The 13,625-nt window shown below is 29.6% G+C and overlaps 1 pseudogene; it reads left to right on the top strand.

Annotated features, from left to right (window-relative positions):
• The first annotated feature begins 11,729 nt into the window (after window positions 1-11,729).
• Window positions 11,730-11,848, top strand: LOC133325106 (5S ribosomal RNA; annotated as a pseudogene).
• Window positions 11,849-13,625: the final 1,777 nt, after the last annotated feature.

Genomic DNA, 13,625 nt, shown 5'->3' on the forward strand with positions numbered 1-13,625 from the left:
TTGTAAAAAATTAAGTTTTAAGTAAAGAGAAAAAAGGAATAATTGTGTAAAAAAGAAACTTTTACATAAAATATTTTTTGTGAAAAAAAATATATTTTTAGTGTTGAAGAAAAGAAGTCATAAAATTATTGTTAAACGAAATAATTTTAGTGATTATTTTCAAGTATATTAGAACTTAGTAGTGTACATTATAACGGAATTTAAAATATAAAAAGGTGAGTGTTTAAAAGTGTTATACAAATTAAAAAAATACTTACAAATAAGGATTAATGGCAAGTGATTGGTATTAAAAAAAAATTAAATCTAAATGTTTGATAAATGCATGTGAATCTAATTACTAAATAGACTTATTCTCAATAGAAATCTGTGAAATATTGCATTTGAAAATTTATGTAAATATTAATAATATAAAATAAAGTAATATTTAATTATAAAAAATCAAAATGAGGAACATTGAAACTCAAAGGACCGGATATAAATCTCAAAATGCCTATAATAATAATTGTTCATTAATAAGATAAGATTTTTTTTTTGCTCAAAGGAACACGAATTTTAAATGATCGAAAGATTCAAAGTAACAAGTTAAAATTATCGACCAAAATCTGTACGTAACTGGTCTGTTCCAGTACTGCAAGAATCTACTAAATTTTACAATTTTCTTCGAAATTATAAAGGAGTGGATTACTAGATTACGGGAACAGACCAACTATTTTGTGATGGTTAATGTTGGACAACTTATAGTACGTTTACATTTAACCGGATTTCGTTAACCCAGTGGGTTTCAATTGTCATTTCCTTTGCATATATGTCAAATAAATCCTCATAAAGTAGGATAACCCGGTAAAAAGTTCTAATGTACAAGGAATTTTATAGTACATTTACATTGTACCGGATTTAGTAAATCCAATTTCATTGCATATACATATATCAAATAAATCATCATAAAGGAGGTTAATCCTAAAGAAAATATTCTAATACAAAACCTAAGAAAGTATATATGATTGGATTTGCAACTACCACTTTCTTAATAATCATGAGTGATTCCGAAAAAAATAATATTCCAAAGGAAATACAAATTTGACCACAAACACTTTTTTTATTATTCGTTGGGCTCTTCAAGATTCAAAAAACGAAAAATAATTTGGAGGGTATATTTTATACAACCAGATTACGGAATATAGAATCATTTGGAATATAGAATCAATATAAAGCTTAGGATTATGTTTTGAACAATCCACTTTGTGGTTAGAAAAGTGAAGGTACAGAATGACAAATAACATTTTTTTTCAATTTTGTTAGTAATAAACATAAATGTTTCTTTGTACAGACATAAAATACAAAAGAAATATCAATTTCAGTTTTAAAATATAAAAAATATATTATTAAAACTAAAAATATTCAATTTTAACATTATCAATTATACGGCATTTACATTAGAACTTTTACCGGGTAAACCTACTTTATGAGGATTTATTTGACATATATTCAAAGGGATTGAAAACTTAAACCCACTGGGTTAATGTAAACGACCTTTTACCCCTATAATGTAATAATAGCTGTGTCTGTTTACTTGATATTTGGTAACAAATGTTACCAAAATTTCAAGCATTTTTGGTGAAATGAAGGAATATTTTGCAAAATTTTACTGGATGTTGTCTTTTTACTTTTCTCAATATTTTTGCAAAATACATTAAAAACAGCTAACTCTCCGAAGTAGAACTTAGAGTGGATTTACATATAACATCTAATTATGATTTTTTTTTACTTTTCAAACGATCCCAGCATTGCAAAAACATTTCCTCTTTCCATTTTTAAATTACAAACTAATATTTTTGGAGCAAATTAGTAATTTTGTATGGATACTAACAAACATCAGCTGATCGACATTTACATCATAATTAAAGGTATGTGTAAACAATTAGGGTGTATTTCTGGATTTCGTACGATGTATACGATTTAAAATCGTAAACTTTTTGCAGGGTTAAAAAGTTCTAATTTAAAGCATGTATTTTGTGTTTTTCAAACAATTAAAACATTTCAGGAACAAATGATATATTTCTTCTTAAACGACATTTACATTAGAAATTTTTGCATGGTTAATCTACTTTATGATGATTTATTTGACAAATATGTAATGGAATTGACAATTAAAACCCACTGGGTTTACTTAATCCGGTACAATGTAAACATGCTATTATTTTCAAATTCCAAACAAACATTTTTTGACGTAAATTATTAATTTCGTATGTATACCAATAAACATCAGCCGATTTATTTTTAGATCACGATTAAATGGATTTCGTTAATTGAGTCTAGGTATTCAATTTAGCGCAGCTAACTACCCGATGTAATGTTGCCAAAAATTTGACAGATTATCAAATAAAAAACAGGTGTTTATGTTTTGATACATCACCTTAAAGTAGGGTTACCGTTGTGCGACTAAAGTTGCAATGCAACCTTTTTAATGGCCTGTATCTCTGTTTTCAACTTTTTAAGCTTTGTGCGACTTTTCTTCACTATTTTTGTTAAGTTATTCTTCCATTTTTATGTTTAAATTCAAATGGCACAATGAATAGGTAGTCCATTTAGCGCAGCTGATGTTTTGATTAACTGTCAAAGTGGGTAATTTCTACTTGATTTCGATGTGTAGTGTTGCCAACCATTTGAAATATTCTATGGAAAAATTTGACAGATAATCGAGACAAAAACAAAGGTTTTTGTTGTGATACATCACCTTATTATTGCATCATGCTTGAATTCAATGTGAAATATTGTCAACCATGTGAAATAGTACTAGAAAAAGTGAACGGGGCAAAATGTTTTTCTTTTCTTTCTTATTATTGCATCAATGTCTAACAGGAAGAAGAAATAGCCAGGAATACCTAGATCGTTTTCAACTTTTTAATATTTTCGTTCCATGTTGGACAAATTTTGCTCGTAATAGCGAAATTTTTAGTAACTCGCTCTTTTGCTTTTACTATCAGAAAATACGAGAACGGAGCTGATATTATTACATTTTGTACATAAATGTTAACAATTATCAGCTGACATCATTTCATTGTATGTGTAAATGGTTAATTTTTCAATAATTTAAATTTTTAATATTTAAAATGGTTGGCAACATTGCACATCAAATTCATGTAGAAATTACGCACTTTGACAGTTAAATGGACTTCCTATGTATTGTGTCATGGCGTATACGTCATACGCATGTAATATTAAAACGCGCTTTAATACTTCTAATGTACAGTTTAAATCCACTTTTATGATCAATGAGTTCACTTAAATAAATGATCAAGGCCACGTGTTTTTACTTCTTTATCATCTATAAATCTTGGTCATGCTATATGGATTCTTAATTGAATGGAATTAATTATTTCAAATTATTATCATATTAGCTAGGTCCAGATGGTGATACTTGTCGTCGGCATTGCAGCAAAATTGAAAGAAAAAAACGAGGAACCTTTAATGTATTCTAGAACACAGGAAATTATCATTAGATGGCTATTTTTGTTGTTGTTACTAAGCCCTGATCAATTCACTTTATAGTATTTTTTCATGTTCAACATTAACTAATTAATCACAAAACAACAACAACAAGAATGCATAAGAATCGATTAACAATGACTTGCATCTGTTCGGCAAATAAAAAAAAATCATTGTTTTCACGATTATTTTATTTTGACTTATGTCAATTAGGGATTTAATTTTTTGTTTTTAAATTCTAATGCAAATAATAAAGGTTAAGTAATAATAAAGGGATTATGTAATGTCAGATTTTTTATAACATGATTAGTAAAATTTAATATAAAATTGTGTTGAGGATACTTTTCTTTACACATGCCACTGTCTCTTTGGAATTTAATTTTTTGTTCTGTCTTAGCAACCATTTAATGTGGGTTGTACTTACATAAATTTACAATGGTGTTTTTTTTTCAATCAATTGTAATATTTGTTGGGTTAATGTAATTTATTCAGAAAAAAATACAAGTGTTGTAAAGAATTGAATTGAAATTATCTTAATACTTCAAAGTATGCGGTAAATGTTATAAAGACATTTATGGAAAGACAACTATTTTTTTGGAATCTAATACATGTTGTGTCAGTGTTTCAAAATCGAAATGGGAATTCTATAAATTTAATATAATTAATTTTTTTTAGATATCCCTATTCCCATGGCATAATTATGGAAGGTAGTCTCATTTGAGAAATTGATAATGGCAACTCTTTTTATTATGAAATTCATATATGATGCAATAATAAGATGATGTATGTTTGTTTTTGCCTCGATCATCTGTCAAATTTTTCCATATAATATTTCACATGGTTGGTAAAACTGCACATCGAATTCAAGTAGAAATTACCCACTTTGACAGTTAATCAGCAGCGCTAAATGGACTACATATTCATTGTGCATGGATGCAATTTAACAGATGGAAACATTTGTTCTTGTCTCGACCACCATTAAATATTGCCTATTAGGTTATGTTCACATAAAATAAGTTTTAATAAATCACGTCATTTAGAATGACAATTGTCTTGTTAATACATCAAATAAATTTCGCATCTTCATAAAACACATAATTTAGCTACGTTTTATCATCCACCTGTATATTTCCTCAAAAAATAGTTTAATCTCTAAACAAACATATCTCGATTGACTTCAGCAAAACATACACATATCTTATGAAAGCAAACAAAAAATGGCTCCGATATTGAAAACAATCTTTGTTATTTGTTTAACAATTTGACATAGGACAGCACTTAAGCAATTTCGTTTCATTACCAAAAATAGGTTCAATAATTATCTCAGTACCATTATTGACTGTTGCCGCTGCTGTCTCACTAAACAACGTGCAAATAATCTTTTTACATAGGTCTAACTCAACATTCATTACGATGATTGGGTGTTAGGGGAATTTTATTTGTGCTGCAGATAATATTTGATTATGGTACACTCTAGCTCTCTACAATATTTATTAAAAAAACACCTTAACCACTGCAACATAAATTCCAAGCAGCTATGGCCCACAATTAATAGTCTATCTAGTTCCAAAAAAATAAAAATCTCCCTGCTATTTCCATCGATAACACTCAACATTCCGATGCCAAAAAATGTGCAATGCAGTTCTGCCGCCAATTCATTGAGCATCCATCTTCGCAGAACAGGACCAAGTGAGCAGTTATCCGGAGATCCAAGAATCTTAAAAGAGACTTGCAACCACTACCATTTACATACAGCGAGGTAGAGGCAATTATCTCCAAATCCAAACCATACAAAGCCCTTGGTCCAGACGGCATATCCATGTTCATGTTAAAGAAGCTTGGAGCAATAGGGCTGGGCTACCTGACCAAAGTCCTCGAGTTATCGATGTCACATTTGGAAAGTTGCCCGGATTATTCCAATCCTAAAACCTGATAAATCCGCTACTAATGGGGAATCCTACCGCCCGATTTTTCTTCTGTCACCAGTAGCCAAGGTTTTAGAGTCTCTATTGCTTCCGTCCCTGAAACAGCATTTCGTTCTTGCTCCCCACCAATACGGTTTCAGGGAATGATATAGCACAACTACAGCTTTGCAAGAAATTACATCCAAGATTGCGAATGGCCTCAATCAGCGACGACCACCTGAACGGACCATTGTGGCAGCTGTAGATCTGTCCAAGGCGTTTGATACGGTCGATCATTCCGAGCTGATTTCCGATATCACAAATTCCACCCTTCCGAGTTATATCAAACGTTGGCTTGCCAACTACCTTAATGAGCGGCAGGCCTTCGTTGAGCTCCGTGGCCAAAAATCCAAATATCGCAAGATCAAAATGGGAGTACCGCAAGGCGGTGTCCTTTCCCCCATTTTGTTCAACATGTATCTTGCGAAACTCCCCATTCCTCCACCAGATGTTTCAGTGGTGTCGTACGCCGATAACTGTACGATTATTTCGTCCGGCGTTAACATTGACGACGTAAGTGCAAGAATTTCCAACTATCTAGCCACCATCACCAACTTCTTCCAGGAGCGCAATCTAAAATTATTCACTACAAAGTCTACCGTGTCACTCTTCACTTCCCGGACGCGAGAAGTCAATCTAGAACTTGACATTTCCGTTGAAGGTAGGCGCATCCCCACCGTCCATAATCCGAAAATCCTTGGGGTGGTCTTCGATTAATTAGTTTTGTAAAGATTAATAGTTTAGTAAATTTTACTAAGAACCATGAGATTTTTTTTTTTTATTTTAAATACAACATAAAATAAATAAAATATATATTTTACTATTTTATAAACAACACATTTTTCAGATAGAAGGATTCCTATAAGAAATGTACGTAAATCAGCTGACAGACTTTATGTAATTTTAACACTAGTCTAATGAGGTGCGTAATTTTTACTTGAATTCGATGTGCAATGTTGCCAACCATTTTAAATATTATAAGGAAAAATTTAACAGATGGTCGAGACACAAACAAAGATTTTTGTTTTGAAACGTCACCTTATTATTCCACTACATATATGTCGTATAAATCCTCATAGAGGAGGTTAACCCGGCAAAAGTTCTAACGTTAATCCTCATTTACATTAGACATTTTTTCCGGGTTAACATACTTTAAACACACTCGGTTAACGAAATCCAGTACAATGTAAACGTACTACAAATACCTTTATATTTTGATATGCAACTAGTTCAAATTTTTATGGATTTCGGCTAACATTAAGCCATGATACAATAAAGAAATACTTCATTTAACGCAGCTGACTATACGATTAACTGTCAAAGTGTATATATTCTATTGGAATTCAAAGAGCAATGTTGCCAACCAAGAGAAATATTATTAAATAAAATTTGACAGACAGTCGAATAAGAAACAGATGTTCTTGTTTTGATACATAGCCTTATTATTGCATCAGGCTTAAAGCGTTGTAATTTTGGTACTTTAGGGAGAATTGATGCATTTTTTGGTGCAAAAGCGGTGCTGTATTTGAAATTATCTCGATTTAGCATAGAATTTTGAGAAAATCGAGATATGGTGTGAATTTAATTTTTGTATGGAAAATCGAGGTAAATTCAATCGAGGTAATTCACATTATCATCATAAAAGCAATAGTGTAAACACGCCTTTGAATAATCGACATTTTTTCTATGAAAAATGTAAAAGCGAGTACACACTATCAGTTTTTGGACATTAATTAGTCAGTTCAGGTACTCAAAAAATATTTCTTGAGAGTTCTGTATCAGACTTTTTGTATAAATTGGTATTCTCGGAGTGATTTTAAAATTTCGGTTATACTTGTTTTACTGTATAAATACAATTTCATTATTTTCACTTTTTTTAATTTTACAAGTAATTTAGTTATTCTTCTTCATTGGAATGATGACATTAAATTATCTAATCAACTGATGAAATTAAATGCAAATATTTAAAATGTTAACACCCCACTGGTTTGTTGTTTGTAGATAATGACAATGATGTTGAATTTTTAATTACAATAAACAATATTAAAAATAACTGTAGTTTTGTACAAAAAACCCTCTGTGATTCTATAATTGTTCTTCTACCTTGTTTCCATTCAAATGAAAAATTCTTATTCAATCGATTTTAATTAAGAAAATTATATTTGAAATTAAATTAAAATGATAGTACATATACTTTATTCTTCTTCTTTTCTACACAATTACATATCCATCATTAGTCACGAATTATAAATTCGAAACGTAAAAAAAAAATTCACTTTGAGAAGAAGTGAAGTGGGTGATATTATTTTTGATTTGCTGCAATTGAAATTAACAATGCCCACCTTAATCATGTCACTTAACTAAATTTTATAACAAGTAATTTAACAAAATAATTTTTGATTAACAAGTAATAGCAATTATTTAGAAAGTGCTTTTGAATTGAAAATAAAACTGTGAAATTACATGAGAACTATTGTGGGATACAATTAAATCCAATTGCTGTTAGAAAACTGCCTATTAAATTATTTTTGTTTAAAGTGGAAATATTCAAACAATATTGAACTAATATACAGATTAAAAATTATAAATTAAATTCTTACAACAATTACGGATACTTTATGGAAACAAATTTTAATAAATTAAATTTAATAAATTTTAATATAAACCTCACAGAATAAATGACATTTATGTAAACGTAGCCTAAGTGTCTGTCTCGTTTTAAGTTTATATCTCCCATAACCGTTTCTAAGTACCTACTTATTGGTTAATTGGAAAAAATGTGACAATTTATATGTAATTAAAATTTATTAAACATTAGCCATAGTTATAATCACATGATTATTGCCATGTGTTTATATTACAAGCAGTTGATTTAGCATCGTAATAATATTGTTAATCCATTATAAATAATATTTAATTACATAAACTGTTACTTTAACGAAACGTCAGACGTTACTGTAATTGTGTAATTTATTTTAGATATATATTTTCATACAATTTCTAATTTATTAAAATAAAAAAGTTTATAAAAATATAGATTTTTTTATTCGACATATTTTCAATTAAATTGACAATTTAACTATGTGATTTAATCAAAATATATTTGAACTTAAATGACTTACACGATTGTTGTATGAAAATGCGGGTTATAGTACGTTTACATAGTACTGGATTTCGTTAACACAGTGGGTTTAAATTGTCAATTGCTTTAAATAATTGCCAAATAAATCCTCATAAGGAGGGTTAATCGGGAACAAATCTAATGTAAATGATAAATCATTATCTTATTCATTTCAAATCATTATCTTAGAGTACGTTTATATTGTACCGGTTTTCGTTAATCAAGTGGTTTTAAATTTTCAATTCCATTGTTTACATGTTAAATAAATCCTCATAAATAATATGCCAATAATCATCAGCTGACTGTCGGTTACATCATCTGGAGGAATATGTAAACGGTTAGGGTGTATTTTTGGATTTCGTTAATCGTTATTTGATATAGTATAAACGCGGTTTAACCTTCTTTTCCTTTCCATAATGTTTTCAAAATAAATATACTTTAAATTTTCCATTTTGAAAAAGGTTCCTATACTTGTGGTCACTTAAATATACAAATCATTTTACTTCCAGATGATAATTTTTTTTTTGAAACCGCAATAACCACAACAATATAATCACTTAAATTATAATCACAAAGGTTGTACATTAATCAAAAATTGTTTCCGAAATTAAAAAAATTAACAAAACCACATATCGTCTAGTTCAAAATATTTAATTGTTAGTCACAAGAAAAAAAAAAACAGTTCCACCAAAACATTTGGAATTAGAGAGAATATGTATGAAAAGAAAAAATATCTGTTTTTATTCGACCCATTGTCAATGTTTACCTAGTTACAAAATGATTTGAATTCGTTTACGAATTGGTGTAACATTAACCTTATGGAAATAAATTACTCGAAATGCAAACTCATGAGATTTACAAGAAAGAGGTTAATTGATCCTGATTACACACTTAACGACTACATTCAGGAAAAAGTTAATGAGTTTGTGGATCTAGGAGTTCTTTTGGATCGTAAACTGAATTTCAATTCTCACATTTCAGTAACAATAAATAAAGCCAAGTCAGTGCTTGGGTTCATTAAATGGTGGAGTAAAGAGTCCATGGATCCTTATGTCACAAAAAATTTATACACAACGCTCGTTCGCCCTATACTGGAATACTCTTCGATCATATGGAATCCTATATATATATTACGCACAGTGATCGCATCGAGCCCGTTCAAAAGCAATTTCTACTTTTCTGTTTTCGGAACTTAAACTTTTCGATTCATAATCTTCCATCATATACAGATAGACTTTCCCTCATCAAGCTGCCAACTTTAAAAAACCGAAGGAAAATGTTGAATGCATCATTTACTTTTAATGTAATAATGGGTGACGTTATTGCTGGATTTTTAATCAACAATATTTCCTTCAATATTCCCCAAAGAGCTACTCGCAATTATGCACCACTAGCTATTCAATTTTCTAGAATGAATTATTCAAATGTAGATCCCTTAACAAGAATGTCTAAAGATTTTAATGAATTATATAATCTTATTGATTTTATCTATAAATCGTGAAACATTGAAAAGTAAAATTTTAATATATTTAAATTCATGATATTAAGTACAACACTTTGTATTATATAGTCTGTAAGGAAAATGTCCATAGACTAACAAATAAATAAAATAAAAAAACATTTCTCATGGTTCTACTAAATCCTAAATTCTACAAAATGACGTCAATTCCATAGCGTATACGTCACGTTAAAATTGTTCATGGAATTTACAGTTGAGATCGAGTGGATTTTGTAAATCTAAACGCAGTGTTAAACGAATAAATTGATTTCCTTACATTTGGTCCGATCAGCTGATTAATATGGACATATATGTAGCTTTATGTTTATGTCATAACTAATTAGTATGTCTACCATGACACTATGAATAGTTAGTCCATTTAGAGCAGCTGATGTTTTGATTAACTGACAAAGTGGGTAATTTCTACTTGAATTCGATGTGCAGTGTTGCCAACCATGTGAAATATTATAAGGAAAAGTTTGACAGATGGACGAGACAAAAACAAAGGTTTTTGTTTTGATACATCACCTTATTATTTAATCATGATGTCTACCTTCATGGCATAATTATGGAAAGTAGTCTCTTTTGAGAAATTGATATTGGCAACCCTTCTTAATATGGATTTCAGGGTCGTACCCAAATTCATGGGTACGAATTTATTCACCTAAAAAGTTAAATACATGTATTTCAATGAATGTTACCCAAATACGCATTGCGAATTAAAATATAAAGTTGAAATTTTTCAACATTAGCAATGCGTCTTTTGAATTTTTTGAATGCGTATTTAGAATTTCAGACATTGAAAAATGTCTATAAAAGTAAGCATTTAGACTATACATTTTAAATTGACTCGATTTCAAAGTCGAGGTACAATATCCTAGTTGTTTAGATAAGTATTATAATTATGGTCTGAATGTTCCTAAAATGTGTTTTCTTATATACGATCCTGATTCTAGGGAGATTTACTGTAGACATTTTCAGAGACGTAAAGCCTAGACAAAATCCATATTGGAAATTATTTTGTGGAAAACATGTAAATGCCAATTTATAAAGGGATATCAAACTTGATTTTGGACGCCGTCCTCCTTTATTCTTTTTTACTAAACAAAGCCATGTTAAGCCATTCCTGAAAGTCCCCTTTGCCTGACCATTATCTTAATACAGTGCATACCATAATAAAAAACCTAGCTGTGTGTAAAGCGTTATATGTAACTTAGCCATATTTGTTTTTTCTACTGTTATTTTATTTTGTATTAAATTTTAATTTGATTGACTTGAACTGTATTAAGTGCAGCATACAATTATGATAATTAACAAAAAATATCAAAAATAATATAATTATTATTATTTCGAGCTTCTACATTAGAAATAGTTTAATGTGTTAATGCGCAAAGTCATTATTGACACACTTCAATGAGTTGATAATATCTGTTTGTAATTTTTTAATAATTCTAATAGAAATTGCTCTCTATTAGGTGAAAATGCATAACAAATATTTGTTGTTTTAAAGTATATTAATATTTATCTAAATTCGAAACTGTCAAATTTTTTGGCAAACATTGTTTAGGTAAAGGTAGGTTGAAACTATTAAACCTCACAATTAAATATTGATCGAGGACTTCGCTCTTTAGTTTTTGGACCCATCTTAAATTAAAGCATTGCCAACGACCATACCACGCTGAGTACATCGGTTCTCGTCCGATCACCGAAATTAAGCAGCGTCGTCCGCGTTTAGTACTTAGATAGGCGACCGTTTGGGAACACCGCGTGTTGTTGGCATTGTCCAACATTTTTGGTGGTCGCGCTTTTTCTTTTTAACTCACACGAACATCATTTTGTAATAAGTGGGATTCGTCTTTTTATAAATGTAAGAATACTTTTTCTGGTGCATAAATTTGCCATACGGCGATTCTTAAGCTGTAAAAATAACGTATATGTAACAAACTTTCCAAATTATTTTGAAGAACTAGTAAAACGAACATTGGTCAAGAAAACCTTATGCCGAAATATTTTATAAAAACTTTTGTAGACCTTTAAATTACTTATATTGAAGTATAAGAATAGTTTTTCTAGCAAGGGTATGAGCATGGCATAATTATACAAGGTAGTCTCATGCAGTCATATGTTTCCAATGTTTTCATAAATTTGCCTTTAACAGCATTTTGCTTTCAAAATTTAAATGAAAATAGCTACCTTCGAAATATACAAACAGGATATGTTCTGTGGCAAAAATTGTCTAAGTCATTTATATTTATAAATATTTTGAAGTTCCCTGCCTCTAAACTTATAAAGTTTATATAAGTTGTAACAGTCATGATTAAATCTTGAGAGCAATGTTCAGCTTCAGAAAATATATTTTGTTTAATTTATAAAAAATATGCCAATAGACACACATAAAATTGTATTGAATTTATTTTTCATTTCATTTGAAATTTATATATGAATTCCATGACACAATAAATAGGTAGTCCTTTAGAGCAGCTGATGTCTCGATTAACTGTCAAAGCGGGTAATTTCTACTTTAATTCGTTGTGCAATGTTGCCAACCATGTGAAATGTTATAAGGAAAAATTTGACAGATTGTCGAGACAAAAACAAAGGTTTTTGTTTTGATACATCACCTTATTATTGCATCATGGATACATCCATCCATGGCACAATGAATAGGTAGTACATTTAGCGCAGCTGATGTCTCGATTAACTGTCAAATTGGGTAATTTTACTTGAATTCGATGTACAGTGTTACCAACCATTTGAAATATTATAAGGAACATTTATACAGATAATCGAGACAAAAACAAATGTTTTGTTTTGATACATCACCTTATTATTGCATCATGGATACATCCATCCATTTCATATTAAAAGGGTTGCCATTATCAATTTCTCAAATGATTATGCCATGGACATTGACATATGATTTAAAAAATTTAAAAAAAATGCATTATTATTTTCCATAATTATGCCAGAGAAAAATTGTTATGGCAGTAAAAATGTTTGCATTCTTGCAGTTTTTGGAATATACTTTTTATTTAATTATAACTAACTTACAAAATTCCAAAAAAAAAATGTCTCAACAAAATTATAGGTTTTCAAAAAATCACATAAATATTTTTCAATTTCCTTTATAGTATATTTAGTAATGATGTAATTACATGAACATTTCTTTTTGCCACCTGCTGCTGTCTGGGCACATTGACAAATTATTCTATTCCGCGCATAAACATTGAGTTTAAATAAATTATTGCTAAATGTAAAGCCATGCATTATCTGAAGCGAAAATAAAATAAATTAAACAAAACATCTGGTACGGGTGTAATAGAAAGAACAAAGTCTCTGTTGCGAAGGAGAGAACAAAAAGTTAAACCGGATTTATTACAAGCGATTTTCTATCTGACAGCCATACATAACTGGTAAACGTTGCCAGGTCATTGCGCATATTTCTAATTTACATACAAGTACACATACATACACACACATTTCACAGTAAATGCCAATACAATAAACGCAAATTGTCAACAATTTATGAATTTATAATCTCCGTACTTACTTACTT

This window comes from Musca vetustissima, unplaced genomic scaffold, assembly GCF_032173495.1.
Source record: "Musca vetustissima isolate MV318-11 ecotype Yass unplaced genomic scaffold, APGP_CSIRO_Mvet_v1 utg13543, whole genome shotgun sequence".
In the NCBI taxonomy this organism is placed as follows: Eukaryota; Metazoa; Arthropoda; class Insecta; order Diptera; family Muscidae; genus Musca; species Musca vetustissima.